General features: G+C 44.3%; 1 protein-coding gene across 1 annotated transcript in view; it reads left to right on the plus strand.

The window, feature by feature from the left end:
• KPNA3 (karyopherin subunit alpha 3) overlaps positions 1–18,215 on the plus strand; it is a 251,650-nt gene that overhangs the window by 1,017 nt on the left and 232,418 nt on the right. The gene's annotated exons all lie outside the window — the stretch shown is intronic.

An 18,215-nucleotide genomic window follows, 5' to 3' on the forward strand; every position in this document is an offset into this window, starting at 1 on the left:
TGTTTTCCTTAGTAAGTCTAAATAATCTGCATGATATAGAAGGGGATTTCACACTTTTGTTGGGCTCAATGAATTTTGAGCCATTATTCTTACTGTTTCCTTTTTATACTGTAAGGTGTGAGAATTTATTTATTAGTAGCAACACCTACTGTTTTGAGACGTACTTAACAAACAGGACTTTTTGGTCTTTGCAATAAAGGAGAAAATGGGAACACTATCGGTAAATAGATGTATCGGCATCAAGCAACTATATTATACAGATGAAAGATAGTTTGATGACAAAAATAACATAATAAGTTTTGGTAAACTTACTTTATTTCCAATTGAATTGTACCGCTGGCCTGATGAAGGAAAATTCCAGGGTTTTGCCTGTACCATGCCATAAGAACGCAAGAACTGCCATACTGGGACAGACCAAAGATCTATCCAGTCCAGTATCCTGTTTCCAGCAGTGGCCAACACAGGTCCCAAGTACCTAGCTAGATCCCAAGTGGTAAAACAGATTTTATGCTGCTTTACCATAGGAGTAACCAGTGGATTTCCTCAAGCCATCTCAAAGGCCGGGCTTCTGTTTTAGGAAATTATCCAAACCTTTTTTAAACCCTGCTAAGCTAACTGATTTCTTCACATTCTCTGGCAGTGAATACTAGACTTTAATTACACATGTGAAGAAATATTTGCTCTACTTCATCGCATGTCCCTAGTCCTAATATTTTTGGAAAGAGTAAACAAGCGATTCACATTTACCATTTCCACTGTATTCAGTATTTTATAGACCTCCTATCTTATCACCCCTGAACTGTTTTGTTTTGTTTTTCTCCTAACTGATGAGCCCTAGCTGCTTCCTTTTCTCATAGGGAAGTCATCCCAACCTTTTATCAATTTTGTGCCCTTTTCTGTCCTTTACTAATTCTGCTATATCTCTTTTGAGATACGGCAACCAGAATTGCACACAGTATTTGAGGTGCAATTGTACTGTAGAGGGATATTTTCATCTTTTATTTTCCATGCCTCTCCTGATAATTCCTAACATTCTATTTTGTTTTTTTTAGCTGTCACTGCACATTGAACTGAGGGTTTCAACTTAGTGGTATAGTAAGATGGGGTGTTCTGCCCTGGGCGCTGTCTTGGTAGCGATGAGGCATCTGTCCTTCTCTCCACCCTCTCACTGCTGCACCCTTTCCCCATACTTCTGTAATGTTCGTGGCGCAAGCAACAGCGCCCAACCTACTGTCACACCTGTATCCCAGACTTCAACATATTATAACTCGCTGACTGTCCAGCTCTCTTCAGTGTGAACCGCCTAGAAGTCTCACGACTATGGCGGTATAGAAGAATAAAGTTGTTATTATTATTATTATTATCCTGACTTCACTGGACTTGCGCCTAGGAAGTGACATCGGAGGCAGAGCCCACTCAGGCACAGCAGCAGGTTAGGGGTTGCTGCTCGTGCCAGGAACGTTAAAGAGGTACAGGGGAAGGGCAGCGGCATATGGCAGTGAGGGCAGGGAAGGAGCATATGGGGGGGTGCCTCTCACCCTCCTATGCCACTGTTTCAACTTATCCTCAACATTGACGCCTAGATCTTTATCCTGGGCGATGACTCCTAATGTGGAACTCTTAATTACGTAGCCATAGTTCGGTTTCCTCTTCCCTACATGCATCACTTTACACTTGCTTATAGTAAACGTCATCTGCCAGTTTGATTCCCAGTCTCATAAGGTCCCCTTGTCATTTTTCACAATCTTCTTGTAATTTTAAAAAACTTTGTCATCAGCAAATTTAATTATCTCACTAGTTATTCCCATCTCTAGATAATTGATAAATATGTTAAAAAAAATAAAAACCAACGGTCCTAGCACAGACCCTTCTTCATTGAGAATATTGACCATTTAGAACTGGTTAAAAAACAGAAAACAGAGTAGGTTTAAATTTTAAACCTACTCTGTTTCCTGTCTTTTAACCAGTTCTTAATCCATAATTCCCTTGACTAAATCCATGTTGGCTTTTTCTCTTTAATCCATGTTTATGTATATGTTCTTGCTTTCTCACCTGTTCTCCCAAGGGAGCTCAGAACAGTTTACATGAATTCAGGTTCTGAAGTATTTTTCCTCTGTCTGTCCCGGTGGGCTCTGATACATTTTATCTAATGTACCTGGGACAATGAGGGGATTAAGTGACTTGCCCAGTGTCACAAGGAGCAGTGTGGGTTAGAACCCACAACCTCAGAGTGCTGAGGCTGTAGCTTTAATCACTGTGCCACACTCTCCCCTAAAATAGTCTGTACCATGTTGCCTGGCACCGGTGTCAGATGGTTTATAATTTCCCGGACACCCCTGGAACCCTTTTTAAAAATCGGTGTCATGTTGGCAACCCTCCAGTCTTCTAGTTCTATGCTGGATTTTAAAGAGAGCGGTTAGAGCTACTGCCTCAGCACCCTGAGTTTGTGAGTTCAAACCCCACGCTGCTCCCTGTAATATCACTGCCCCAGGTACATTAGATAGATTGTGAGCCCACCAGAACAGATAGGAAATCTGCTTGAATAATGTGTATGTAAAACACTTTGCGTGTGGTTGTGGAACTACAAAAAGGTGGTATACCAAGTCCCAATAGCTCTGCAAATTAATTTTTCAATTCTATTGGTACACTGGGATGTATAGCATCCAAGCAATTTGCTACTGTTCAGTTTGTCAAACTGACCCATTACATCTTCCAGTGTTAGAGATTTGTTGTTTCTCTGGTTCATCGGACTTGACTATCATTTCTGGCACTGGTAACTCCCCCATGTTTTCCTTGGTGAAGACCAAAGCATTGATTTACTCATTCCACTGTGGCCTGGTCTTCCCTTTGCTCCCCTTTAATCCTTTAGTCGTCTAGTGATCCAACTGATTCTTTTCCCGGCTTTTTGCTTTTAATATACTTAAGTTTTTACTGTGTGCTTTTGCTTCCATCTAAACTAGAGAAAGACACTGAAACAAATTTTTCCCATTCCCATAGAATCTCTATCCCTATCTTGTTCCCGTGAACTCTATCTCTGTCCCTGCCCCATTCCTGCAAGTTCTGTCATCTGCACAAGCCGTAAAATCATAAGTGTTCGAGGCTTGTTAGTTAGGCAGAGCTTACATGAATGGGAAAGGGACAGAACTCGTGAGGATGGGGGCATGTAATTCTCTATGCAGTTTTCTTTTTCAGGGTCTCTTTGCCTTCCTTATTAGCTCCTTGTATTTAACTTGCCATTCCTTGTGCTGTTTAAAATTTTCAGTCAGATCCTTCTACCATTTCCTGAAGGATTCTTTCTTAGCTCTAATAGCTTCATTCGCCTCACTCACTAACTACGCCGGCTGCTGTTTGGTCTTCCTTCCTCCTTTTTTAATACATGAAGTATAGCTAGTCTGGGCTTCCAGGATGGCTAATCCATGCCCGATGTAAATTTTTGACCTTTGCAGCTGCTCCTTTTGTTTCTTTTTTACATTCTCATGTTATCATAATCTCCTTTTTTAAAGTTAAATGCTGTTGTATTTGATTTCCTGTGTGAACTTATTCCAAGGATTATATTAAAAGGGAACTCTTTGGTACATTGCTAGAATGCAAGCTAGTATTCATGAGATTCAGATTGTATCCAACATTCTGCTATATAAGCAAGGTTCGTTCTTGTCATGGAGACCTAGCCCCTTGTTCTGTGCTAAAATATAAAGGATACAGTTATGATCAGGGGTGTCAAGGTGGAGTCTGTAAATATATACTGATTCCAGCTCCAGTTTCAAAATAGTAAAAATAAAAAATAATAGCAAATATTATTTTATACTTATCTTTGTCCTGTATTTAAAGTTTATATTTACCAGTGCTTTAGAACAAAAACAAAAAAAATTACTGTATATACTCGAATATAAACTGAAGTGTTCCTCTTCCTCCCACCCCCTCCAAAAAAAGAGGAAGAAAGGTTTGACTTGAATATAAACCTGAAGTTTATATAAGTGTCCTGTCCTGCCCTTCCAGGCTCTGCACCCAGCCCCCTTCCTTGCCTGATGCTTTGCAGGCCTCCACTGAGCTTATTGTAAGACCTGATAGTTCAGTAGTGGGACAGAAGGGATCCGTCTTGTCCTGGCTGACTTTGACACATCCCACTCCTTCTTACCTCCCAGATTCTCTCCACCCCAAAAAAAAAAAAAAAAGCCAAACAAACCTAAAGACCACCAAAACATACCTTTAAAGCCCTGGTGATCCAGAAGTGAACTGGAGTAAGAGCGATCTTCCTACGCTCCTGTCCTGTGCAGAGCCACTATCTGAATGGCTGCCATGAGTTCTCTTGGCAACCTTATGAGCTCCCACAATCTTGTGAGGTTGCTATGAGAACTTGCTGCAGCCATTCAGATAGTGGCTCTGCACAGGAAAGCAGTGTAGGAGGATCGCTCTTGCCCTGGTTCACCGCTGGACCACCAGGGCTTTAAAGGTAGTTTGTGTTTTTGTTTTGTTTTTAAAGTCTGGGAGGTGGGATGTGTCAGTCAGCTGGGACAGGAGATGGGAAAGATCCTTTCCATCTTTGACCATTGCTGGACCACCAGGACTTAGATAGGCCCAGGAGAGACCTGCAAGGTCTGGGAATGGAGCAGATGGGCACTGACACAAATATAAACAGAGACCCCCCTCCCATTTTTGGGCCATATTTTGACTTGATTTGCGAGCACCCCCCCCCCCCCCCCCCGATAACCAGCATCGCTCCCCCTCCGCTCACACAGGCCCCCTGCCTGAACAACTTCAAACTTACCCCCCGTCTGGCACTGGCATGCAGCCCACAGGACGTGCCTGTGCCTCTTGAAGAAGTTCCTGCCTCTGCTGGGCCTTGAGCATGCAACAGTGTTCTCCCCAGAAATGTTTTCCAGCCGGGTGGCATGAAAAAGTAGCCACCTACGCTCAATGCTGGCGTTAGTGTCTAGCATGTGCGGCAATTCTGCGCAAGCTAAGTGCGCAGTAAAACCACTATCGCAGTTTAGTAAAAGGAGCCCTAAATGTGTACTATTTATATTAGTTAATTATTAGTTATTTTCCAATGCTCAATATGACTGCCTTTCCTAAGGTTTGACACTTGTTCCATAATATTTTTATTACATTTAAGAAGTATCCAATTCTAGAAGTGAATAATTAGATATTTGCCCTCTTTCAAATGGTATAGAGCAGTGCATCTCAAATTTTTTAACTCCGGCACACTAAACGGAGCAAATGATATTTGTGGCACACTAAATGCAGCAAATATTTTTCATGGCTGGAAAAAATTTCTGGGGAGAACACTGTTGCTGTTAGTTTTCAAGGTCCAATCACATTAAAGAATGATGCTTATCTGGGCAGATGTATAATAAAAAGAATGGTTAAGATAACATGTGAAGTGAAATTGTCATGAATCAGAGGGATACATACCCTGTAGGTCCTAAAAGCAGGCTTGTGGATTAGATATAAACTATGAAGGCAGTGGTGTACCTAGCATATGTGATACCCGAGGCCCATCATTTGTTTGACACCCCCCATCTGTATGAAAAACATGATTTTTAGTAACAATCCACACATCACACAAGAGTGTACCTAGGAAAAGGCAGCATCTTACATACTGCAGTGAGCAGTACATCAATACACCTATTGTAAAACTAAACAAGCCAGACTAGTACAGGGCAATCCTAACTGAAAACCATGTCTTTCGAACACACATAAGACAGAAAACACCTTCGCCTAGTATGGAATATGTAATCACAAACTAACCCCTCTCCCTTTTACAAAACTGTAATGTGATTTTTAGCCTTGGTGGTAACAGCTCAGACTCTCAAAGAATTCTGAGCAATTACCACCATGGCCGGTGCTAAAAAAAAAAACGCTCTACAATTTTGTAAAAGGGGGGATAAAATAGAAAAACGTAGACAAAGGTTAAATTGAACCCACCAAGAAGCTGGACTCTGCATACAATGCAACACCACAGAAACAGCGATGCATCTCCCCTAAAGCAAAAAATTAAATAAATAGAATTTTTTTCTACATTGTCTTCTCCGGTTTCTGCTTTCCTCAGTCTTGTCACTCTCTTCCTTTTATCAACTGTCTACCCTCTCTCTGCCCCTTCTCTATGGCATCTTCTCTCCTTCTATTCCCCTTACATCGCTCCCTTCACCCCTATTATTCTGGCATCCATCTTCTTCCCTTCCCTCCTCCAATGGTCTGGCATCTCTCTCCTCTTCTTCCCTTCCCTCTCCCACACCCCCATGGTCTGGCATTTCACTCTCTCCTCTCCCTTCCCCCCACTTCCATCAGCATCTGCCCCCTTTCTTTCCCTCCAACCCAATTCCATCCAGTATCCTTCCCCCTTATGTCTCTCTCTCCTCTCCCTGCACACCAATTCCATCAGCATCTGCCCCCTTTCTCTCCCTCCACCACCCTTTTATGCTCCTCTCTCCCTCCAAACCAGCAAGGTCCCATGATGACTGCTTCTGTTGCCTCTGCCTCTGGAAAATGTAAGTGATGTTGGAGGGGGTGGGCCAGCAGATGCAGGGAGTTGCAGCAAGGTTCCGCAATGATTGCAGCTGCTGGTCCACCCCTTCCGACATCACTTACATCTTCCGGAGGCAGAGGTGGCAAATGCAGTCATCGTGGGACCTTCCTGCACTTCAGTGCGGCTGCCGACTCTGTTTCGGAATAAGTATGGCAGCCGCGCTGAGGTGCAGGTGCCATTTAGAGCAGCTCAGAAGATTCTGGATCCAGCCGGCTGTGTACCCCCCCTAGGGCTGGCACCCGGGGCGGTCTGCCACTGTATGAGGGACGAATGGATAACTTGACCGATTTAGACATGTCATACAATTATAACCACAAAAATGTCATAAAATGTAATTCTAAACTCAAGACTCTAGACGAAAAGCAGACTTTAGAAAAGAAACCAGAAAAGACCAAACCCATAGTACTAAGATTCAAATGCTAAAATCGGACATGTCCATTATGAAGAGACGTGTGGATTACCACTAATTATAACGAGTGAGTCTTTAAAATATGAGACAGTAACAGATAGCCAGACCTGGTGGACGGAAGTGATAAATACTGGAGCCAAAACTAGAGCACCGTGATGAAACTTGAATAGAAATATGGATACCTATTTATACTTTTGAATAAAATTGCGATGCGAACATGTCATAGGAAAGAATAAATAATGTGTAAACTAAAAACCAAGAACAACATATTGTAACACTGAACTCAGAATTAATTAAATAACATGCTAAAATGTATATGCTTGGAAATATTGTAAAATTTTATAAACAAATAAATAAAAAAAAAATAACATGCTAAAAGAACTTAACCCCCCCCCCCCCCTAAAATAGGGCATATACATACTTAAAATGATGGCTGGTTACAAACAGTATGCCTAGACCAGGGGTGCCCACACTTTTTGGGCTTGCGAGCTACTTTTTAAATGACCAAGTCAAAATGATCTACCAACAATAAAATTTAAAAAAAAACACAAAGCACACTGTACGCATAGAAAATGTTAATTATCATTCCTATTCCAGGGTTTTTCAAAGAGGTCAAAGCAGATGACTCTATGCACTATCACCTCAGTAACAACCACACAAAAATAGACAAATATACCCCCCTCCCTTTTTACTAAACCACGATAGCAGTTTTAGCGCAGGGAGCTGCGCTGAATGCCCAGCGCTGCTCTCGACACTCATAGGCTCCCTGCGCTAAAAACCTCTATTGCGGTTTAGTAAAAGGGGACCTTAGTGTAAAATATAGACAGCAGATATAAATTCAGACACATTTTGATCACTAAATTTAAAATAAAATCATTTTTCCTACCTCTGGTAGTCTCTGGTTGCACTTTCTTCTTCTGACTGTGCATACAATCTTTCTTCCCTTCTTTTAGCCTGTATGCTTCCTCTCCTCCAGACCTCATTCCTTCCCCCAACTTTTCCTTCCTCTTCCCTGCCCTTTCTTTCTCTCTGCCTCCCTTTCTTTTTTTTTCTGTTTCTCTTCTTTCCTTCTGTCTCCCTGCCTGCCCTTTTTCTTTCTTTCTCCCTGCCCTCCCCCAAGCCATTGCCACTGCCATTGCCATCGGGGAGCAGGACCCAAACGCCACCAATAACAGGCCCCAGGCTCTCCCTGCTTCGGCCAACCAGCATTCCTCTCTCCGATGTCAATTCTGCCGTCAGGAAGAGGAAGGCTGATCAGCCCAAGATCGTGATCAACCTATTGGGGGAAATGCTGCCGGGTCCTGCCTTCGCGGAAACAGAAAGTAGGCAGGACCCGGCAGGAAGAAGAACAAATGCTTCACTAACCTGTCTCCCGCATTAGCCCGTAGCGAACGCTTGCTTCAGGGCTCTCAACATGTGCGTGCCGGCTTCCCTTCTCCCTCCCCCCCTCTCCCTCCCAGGACATAACTTCCGGTTTCGGAGGGAAGAGAAGAGAAGCCGGCACGCACATGTTAGAGCCCGGAGCATAAGTTCTCTACGGGCTGAAATCTCCAAGCCGGTTTTTGGTTTTGTTTTTTTAAAAGTTCAGCAGCGGCAGATGACAGCTGGGCGGAGCGCCCAGCTAAAAGGCCCTAGGGAGAACACTGGAGAGGAAGGCTGATCGGCCCGTAGATCAGGACGGCAACACGAGTCTATCACGGAGCCCGGGATGGGCTCCGCGATCGATTCACGTTGCCTTCCTGAGCTACTGGTCGATCGCGATCGATGCATTGTGCACCCCTGATTTAAACCAAGGTCTTTCTGACTGGTAATTTAAATCAAATCCACCCTGGTTAACAGTATTAAATTGAATGTTCAGTTCAATTTATTTATGGCACTTTGCAATCAAGAATATATACACACACACAATCAGCAGAAATATGAAACAGGATGGAATAATGAAGACAAATACAAGCATCAGAAATAGGAAGGAGCAGAAAACACAGTTACTTACCGTAACAGGTGTTATCCAGGGACAGCAGGCAGATATTCTCACTGATTGATGATGTCACTGATGGAGCCCCGGTACGGACCACCTCAAAAGTGCATCGCCACTTTAAGTGTTTAGAAAGTTCACGATAGCCTGTACTGCGCATGCATGAGTGCTTTCCCACCTGATTTAGGCGCGCGGTCCCTTCAGTTAAGATAAACCAGCTAAGAAGCCAACCCGGGGAGGTGGGTGGGATGTGAAAATATCTGCCTGCTGTCCCTGGATAACACCTGTTACGGTAAGTAAAGGCAGCCTATTCTCAACATGTGGGCGGCTTTCAAACTAACCAAAATGGGATGGTGGGAGTGTTGGGAATTCAGGAGAATAAATTTTGTAACATTGCCTGGCCGAAATGGCCATCCCGTCTGGAAAAAGCATCCAGACAATAATGAGAGGTGAAGGTATGAACCGAGGACCAAGTGGCAGCTTTACAGATTTCCTCAATAGGAGTAGATCTAAGGAAAGCTACTGATGCCGCCATGGCTCTGACTTTATGGACTGTGACTCATTTCTGTAGATGAAGTCCAGCCTGAGCATAGCAAAAAGAGATGCAAGCAGCTAACCTGTTGGAGATGATGTGCTTGGAAATCGGACATCCCAACTTGTTTGGATCAAAGGAGACAAAAAGTTGTGCGGCTTAGTCCTTTGCAAGTAGAAAGCCAAAGCATGCTTGACAGTCCAGATTATAAAGAGCTGTTTCTCCAGGATGAGAATGAGGCTTTGGAAAAACAAAACAAAACACTGGAAGTACAATGGATTGGTTAAGATGAAATTCTGAAACCACTTTAGGTAAGAATTTAGGATGAATACGAAGGACCACCTTGTCATAATGGAATACTGTGAAAGGTGGGTCCACTACTAAAGCTTGTAGTTTACTGACTCTGTGAGCAGATGCGAGAGCAATGAGAAAAACCACTTTCCAAGTGAGATAGTTGCAGTGTTCTCCCTAGGGCCTTTTAGCCAGGCGGATCGCCCTGCTAAATTCTGCTGCTGCCGACGCTGCTCAACATTTAAAAAAAAAAAAAAATGGCTTAAAGATTTCATGCTTTGACCCGTAGTGAACTTATGCTCCGGGGCTCTAACGTGTGTGTGCCAGCTTCCCTTCTTTTCCCTCCGAAATCGGAAGTTATGTCTGGGGGTGGGGGAAGAGGAGAGAAGGGAAGCCGGCACGCACATGTTAGAGGGAGGAAGAAAGAAAGAGGGCAGGGAGACAGAAGGAAAGAAGAGAAACAGAAAAAAGAAAGGGGGCATGAAGAAAGAAAGAAAGAAAGGGCAGGGAGAGAGGAAGAAAAAGTTGGGGGAGGGAATGAGGTCTGGAGGAGAGGAAGCATACAGGCTGAAAGAAGGGAAGAAAGATTGGATGCACAGTCAGAAGAAAGTGCAACCAGAGACTCATGAAATCACCAGACAACAAGGTAGGAAAAATGATTTTATTTTAAATTTAGTGATCAAAATGTGTCTGAATTTATATCTGCCTTTTACTAAACTGCAATAGTGGTTTTTAGCACAGGGAGCCTATGAGCATCGAGAGCAGCGCAGCTCCCTGCGCTAAAAACTGCTATCGAGGTTTAGTAAAAAGGGAGGGGGTATATTTGTCTATTTTTGTATGGTTGTTACTGAGGTGACAGTGCATAGAATCATCTGCCTTAACCTCTTTGAAAAAACCCCGGAATAGGAATGATAATTAACATTGAAATCTTTTGCAAATGTGCTTCCATTTCTACAGGTCAGCAAAATAGACAAAAAAATTAACGAATGAAAATTTTGGCACAGTTTGGCTCCATACTGCTGCTGGTAGGTAAGTCAGCTGAGGGTACAACTTTACCAGCAGACATGTACCATGAGGTACTTCCAAGATTTGCAATATGAGCTTTTACAGTCAAGTGAAGCTGAAGATATGACCATCCAAAAAATATAGCTTTATGCATTTATGCAAATTTTCACTGTTTTTCAGATTCAAATATCTTTGTGTAGATTTTTGGGGTTTTTTTTTTTTTTAAATATCATTTGAAAGAGCATGTTTGCTACAGAAGCTATCCTGTTTCATCATGGACTCGACCTTTCTTTGGTGAGAATTTATGGTTTAAAAAAGATAAGCATTTCTTGCTTGCATAAGCATGTTTTGTTGAAGGGTCATTGGCACTTTATTGTGAATGTGCAGTGGAACTATATTGATCTGAAAACTCAAAACCAAACTTTGCCAGCCACAAGTGCCAGCCACAAGTACTCATCTCGTACTATGCTCGGCGCTTGACAAACTTACTGTGCACTTTTGCAAGATGACAGTCAAAACATTCATTGGCTTGCACAAACTACTTACTCCATGCAAGCCCAAATGCATAATCATGTGATTCACAAGAATGTACGCATAGCTGTAGTAGTATGTCTGATACATGCAGCTTTTCTGAACATGTTCTGACTTGCAACTATCGCAGCACAGTGGCTATATGAACAAGTCTGGCTTTAAGGTTCATCATGACCTTATAACACCATATGAATCTGAAAAACAATGAAAATTTGCATAAATGCATAAATTCTTATAATCACAGCTATAATTTAAATAGAATTTTTCCTTTTAGTTATAACTGGAAATCTTTATATAAATTAATTGTGAAGTGCTCAGACCAAGAAACCCATATAATAGTGATATCACTACAATGAGACTTTCAAGGGGACCATCATTGCCTTCACAAGTCCCCAGCCCTCCCTATCTTTAGATCTCTGTATTGCCTATCTGATTGGTATATCCAACCTATTGCGTTGTTCTATTTCGGGGAGCTATCAGCGATATTACTACTCATTGGTGACATATTAACATAACGACCAAATAAACAAAACAATATAAAAATAATAGTGCTTATCTAAAATGTAGTACTGCTCATTTTTCCATTGTCTGATTAGAATCCCGTCCCTCCGACCCGGATTTCGTTTCTTCGTCAGGGAGGAACACTGGTGAAGGCTCACTTAAGGCATGAACAGTCCAAGCGGACGGGACGTCCCGTCCGCTTGGACTGTTCATGCCTTAAGTGAGCCTTCACCAGTGTTCCTCCCTGACGAAGAAACGAAATCCGGGTCGGAGGGACGGGATTCTAATCAGACAATGGAAAAATGAGCAGTACTACATTTTAGATAAGCACTATTATTTTTATATTGTTTTGTTTATTTGGTCGTTATGTTAATATGTCACCAATGAGTAGTAATATCGCTGATAGCTCCCCGAAATAGAACAACGCAATAGGTTGGATATACCAATCAGATAGGCAATACAGAGATCTAAAGATAGGGAGGGCTGGGGACTTGTGAAGGCAATGATGGTCCCCTTGAAAGTCTCATTGTAGTGACATCACTATTATATGGGTTTCTTGGTCTGAGCACTTCACAATTAATTTATATAAAGATTTCCAGTTATAACTAAAAGGAAAAATTCTATTTAAATTATAGCTGTGATTATAAGAATATATAGTAATTAGTGTCACAGATTACTAAGTAAAATATCTCTCTAATTGGTAGTCATAAATGCATAAAGCCATATTTTTTTGGATGGTCATATCTTCAGCTTCACTTGACTGTAAAAGCTCATATTGCAAATCTTGGAAGTACCTCATGGTACATGTCTGCTGGTAAAATTGTACCATCAGCTGACTTACCTACCAGCAGCAGTATGGAGCCAAACTGTGCCAAAAATTTTCATTCGTGAGTTTTTTTGCCTACTTTGCTGACCTATAGTTATCCCAGGACAAGCAGGCAGCATATTCTTGATTGATGGGTGACGGCACCGACGGAGCCCTGGTACGGACAATTTTAGAGTGATTGCACTCTAAGAACTTTAGAAAGTTATAGCTAGGCCGCACCGCGCGTGCGCGAGTGCCTTCCCGCCCGACAGAGGCACGCGGTCCCCAGTTTTCTTAATTCCGCGGAGCTAAGAAGACGCGTGTTTCCAACGGCTGTTGGAAGTTTTTTTCTCTATCACTTGCCTTCCCGCTCGCGCGTATTTTTCTCTTCATAATTTATTTATTTCTTTTTTACCGTTTGTGTAAAAAAAAAAAAAAAAATCGTTTTATTTTTCATTTTTTATCGATCTGCCCCGGCCTGTTGGCACCATCGAAGCCTCGGGCTTCGATTTTGCTACAGCAGTTTTTCCCTTCATGCCCCCGTCACCGGGTTTCAAAAAGTGTCAGCGGTGTGCACGCCCTATCTCCATCTCCGACCCGCACAAGTGGTGCCTCCAGTGTCTGGGTCCGGACCATAGGGCTGAAACCTGCACCAGCTGTAGTTCTTTACAAAAAAGAACTTTAAAAAATCGTCAAATTCAGCAGCGGATCCTTTTCGGTACCGCTATGGAAGTTGCACCGGTATCGACGTCGACGACTTCCTCCAAATCGACTCCGACGGCCTCGGCACCGCAAGATACATCGCCGGTGTCGACTCCTGTAGGTAAGCCGGCTAAGAAGCCTTCCCCTACTGTTCTAGGCCCGCCAGTCGAGCATGCAGTGAGCCAAGTCCTGCAGACTGAGCGCCGGCCCCGTAAGCGCTCCGCTCCCATTGAAGTCACTGCCTCGTCATCGGCATCGACTTCACCCGAGCGGCACCGAAGGTACCGAGCAAGAAAAAACCGGTACCGGTGCCATCGGGACCAACGTTGGATGAGCGCATTGCCTCTATCCTCCAGGTCCAGCTTAAGGAGCAACTCCAACACTTGCTCCCGGCTCTGTTGACTCCGAACCTTCCAGTATCGGTACCGACTGAGCCTTCGGTGCCGTCTGTCGATCAGCCTCTTTTATTGACATCGACTATTTCGGCACCGCACAAATCTTTATCCATGCCTGTTCTGTCAGCGGAACCGAAACGGCGTACTACTCCTACGGTTTCTGACCCGGTACCATTCTCTGAACCCCGTACCGTACTACATTCCCCAGGTACCGTCTCCACCCGTTCAGGTAAATCGGTACGCAAGACTAAGCATACTGAAACATCTACTCCACTTTCCCAGAGCCATTTCCAATCGGTACGGGACCCTGACTTGTGGGACGACTCAGATGATCCCCTCGGTACCGAGGAAGATTACACATCTGATGAGGATGAACCATCGGTGCAGGATCCTGCTGCTAAGCCAGAGCACTCCTCCTTCACCAAATTTTTAAAGGAGATGTCAGACACCCTTTCTATTCCATTGGAATCTGACTAAAAAATCCAAGGCATTCCTGGATGCTTTGGATTTTGACCAACCTCCTAAAGAGTTTTTAAAGTTGCCCCTCCATGACATCTTGAGGGAAACTTTTTATAAGAATCTGGAAACTCCTTTGACGATTCCAGGAGCCCCAAGAAAACTGGAATCTCTGTATAAAGTGATTCCAATTCCAGGATTTGACAAGCACCAACTTCCCCATGAATCTCTGTTGGTAGAGTCAACCCTAAAAAAATCTGCAGGAGCCAGTGTATATGCCTCTGTCCCTCCTGGCAGAGAAGGAAAGGCCATGGATAAATTTGGGAAACGCCTTTACCAAAATGCGATGCTGGCCAACCGTTCAGGTAATTACGCTTTCCACTTCTCTTTTTACCTGAAGCATCTCATTCAACAGGTGACCTCTTTTCAAAAGTATATTCCGGACCGTAAACTTCCTGCTTTTCAGCAATGTACCTCTAGTCTTTTGCAACTCAGGAAGTTTATGGTCCGTTCAATTTATGATACTTTTGAACTGACATCACGGGCTACTGCTATGTCTGTGGCAATGAGAAGGTTGGCATGGCTCCGGGTCTCAGACCTGGATGTAAACCACCAGGACCGGCTTGCCAATGCGCCCTGCCTAGGGGATGAGCTGTTTGGGGAGTCCATGGATACCACCACGCAAAAGCTCTCCGCCCATGAAACTAGGTGGGACACCTTGTTGAAAAACAAGAAGAAACCTCCTCCTCCTCGTCCATTCAGGCAACAATCTTCATATCAAAGGAGGTTTTCGGCTCGACCGGCTCAGCCTCATCCCCCTCAACCTCGCAGACAGCGTCAACAGCAACAACAGGCCCATCAGCAACAACAGCCTACTGTAAAGCCTGCTCCTCAACCTAAGCCGACACAGCCCTTTTGACTCTCTTCTCCAGAGCATTGCCAGTCTTCCTCCCTCATGTCCTCTACCTCAGCCCTTGGGAGGTCAACTACAGGTTTTTCTTTCTCGCTGGGAAGCAATCACCTCCGACCAGTGGGTACTTGCTATCATCGCCCACGGCTACTCCCTAAACTTTCAGACTCCTCCACCATTAAGTCTGCCAAAAGAGTCTGCTTCCAACAAGGCTCAGTCCCTCCTCCTCGCTCAGGAGGTTCAATCCCTCCTTCTTCTCAATGCCATCGAACCAGTTCCTCTAGACCAGCAAGGCCTGGGATTTTATTCCCGGTACTTTCTCGTACCCAAAAAGACCGGAGATCTCAGACCAATATTAGATCTCAGGGATCTCAACAAATGTCTGGTCAAGGAGAAGTTCAAGATGTTATCTCTTGCCACCCTATACCCTCTTCTCTCTCAGGAAGACTGGCTATGTTCCCTCGATCTCAAGGAGGCGTATACTCACATTCCAATTCATCTGACGTCCAGACAATATCTTCGCTTCCTTGTCAACCAACATCATTACCAATACAAGGTGTTACCCTTCGGCCTAGCTTCGTCCCCCAGGGTATTCACCAAATGTCTGATTGTGGTCGCAGCTTATCTCCGCTCCCACAACTTTCAAGTCTTCCCTTATCTGGACGACTGGCTCATCAAGGCTCATTCTCCTCGGGCCGTTCAGATTGCCACCAATCAGACCATTCACTTCCTTCGACTGTTGGGGTTCGAAATCAATCTACCCAAGTCGCACCTCATTCCAACTCAGCGACTTCAATTCATTGGAGCCATTCTGGATACTATTCGAATGAGGGCGTTTCTTCCTCCAAACAGCCTTCACACCGTCCTTCATCTCTGCCAGCAGGTGTTCCAGCAAACTTCCATCTCTGCAAATCACATGATGGTGCTCTTGGGACACATGGCCTCCACAGTACATGTCACACCCTTCGCACGTCTCCACCTGCGTACTCCTCAATGGACCTTAGCGACCCAGTGGTCCCAAGCGACGGATCCTTGTTCACAACTCATATCTGTGACCTCGTCTCTTCGACAGTCGCTTCTTTGGTGGTTGACATCCTCAAATCTATCCAGAGGTCTGCTGTTCCATCTACCTCCTCATCAACTGGTCATCACCACGGATTCCTCCCCCTATGCATGGGGAGCTCACTTGAACGAGTTCCAAACTCAGGGGTTTTGGACCGCCCAGGAAAAGAAACACCACATCAATTTCCTGGAACTCAGAGCGATGTTTTACGCCCTCAAAGCTTTTCAACATCTTCTCTTTCCTCAGGTACTACTCATTTGCACAGACAACCAAGTTGCAATGTACTACATCAACAAACAGGGAGGGACGGGATCCCGTCCCTTGTGTCAGGAAGCCCAAAGGATTTGGACCTGGGCGACTGCTCGTCACCTATTCCTGAAGGCAGTCTACATCCAAGGGGAACAGAATTGCTTAGCAGACAATCTCAGCAGAATTCTTCAACCTCACGAATGGACTCTCAACCCCTCGACTCTCCAGTCCATTTTCTCTCAATGGGGCACACCTCAAGTGGATCTTTTTGCAGCTCCCCACAACCATCAACTGCCCCTGTTTTGCTCCAGACTTTACTCTCCTCACCGTCTGGAACCCGATGCATTTCTCCTGGATTGGACCAATCTCTTCCTTTATGCATTCCCTCCTCTTCCGCTCATGCTGCGCACATTATTCAAGTTCAAGAGGGAACAAGCCACCATGATTCTCATCGCTCCACTGTGGCCCAGACAGCATTGGTTCTCCCTTCTGCTTCAACTCAGTTCCAGGGAACCCATACCTCTTCCACTGTTTCCTTCACTACTTACACAGCATCAGCAAACGCTACTTCATCCCAGCTTACAGTCTCTGCACCTGACAGCTTGGTATCTCTCGGGCTGACTTCGGCTCACGCTCTCCTTTCTCAGCCTGTCCGTTCTATTATTGATGCCTCCAGGAAACCGTCTACTCTTCAATGTTACCAACAAAAGTGGTCTCGATTTTCTTCCTGGTGCCTGTTACATCACCATAATCCCATGTCTACAGCAGTTTGACTGGTGTTGGACTATCTTTTGTCCTTATCTGACTCTGGTCTTAAATCCTCTTCGATAAGAGTTCACCTTAGTGCTATTGCAGCTTTTCATGAGCCGATTCATGAAAAACCCCTCTCAGCTCATCCCTTAGTTTCAAGGTTCATGAAGGGCCTTTTCAATGTGAAGCCACCTCTTAAGGCCCCTCCTGTTGTATGGGATCTTAATGTGGTTCTTTCTGCGTTAATGAAGCCTCCTTTCGAGCCTTTGGTCTCAACGCATTTTAAATTTCTAACTTGGAAAGTGGTCTTTCTGATAGCTCTCACTTCTGCCAGGAGGGTCAGTGAGCTCCATGCACTGGTGGCTGATCCACCTTTCACTGTTTTTCACCATGATAAGGTCGTCCTTCGTACACATCCAAAATTCCTTCCTAAGGTTGTGTCTGAGTTTCACCTTAACCAATCCATCGTTCTACCTGTTTTTTTCCCAAAGCCTCATTCTAATCCAGGTGAACAGGCTTTGCATACCTTGGATTGTAAACGTGCTCTGGCTTACTATCTTGATCGCACCAAACCTCACAGATCATCTCCTCAACTGTTTTTGTCCTTTGATCCTAACAAGTTGGGTCATCCTGTATCTAAACGCACTCTGTCCAATTGGCTTGCTGCTTGCGTTTCATTCTGTTATGCTCAGTCGGGCCTGACACTGGAAGGTTCTGTCACGGGCCACAAGATTAGAGCTATGGCAGCGTCTATAACTTTCCTCCGTTCCACTCCTATTGAGGAAATCTGCAAGGCTGCTACTTGGTCCTCAGTTCATACTTTTACATCTCACTATTGTCTGGATGCATTCTCCAGACGGGATGGACACTTCGGCCAATCTGTTTTACAAAATTTGTTTTCCTAATGGCCAACCTTCCCTCCATCCCTCTTTTTGTTAGCTTGGAGGTCACCCATCAGTCAAGAATATGCTGCCTGCTTGTCCTGGGATAAAGTACAGTTACTTACCGTAACAGGTGTTATCCAAGGACAGCAGGCAGATATTCTTGTGTCCCACCCACCTCCCCGGGTTGGCTTCTTAGCTGGCTTATCCTAACTGGGGACCGCGCGCCTCTGT

This window comes from Geotrypetes seraphini, chromosome 6 (assembly GCF_902459505.1).
Source record: "Geotrypetes seraphini chromosome 6, aGeoSer1.1, whole genome shotgun sequence".
In the NCBI taxonomy this organism is placed as follows: Eukaryota; Metazoa; Chordata; class Amphibia; order Gymnophiona; family Dermophiidae; genus Geotrypetes; species Geotrypetes seraphini.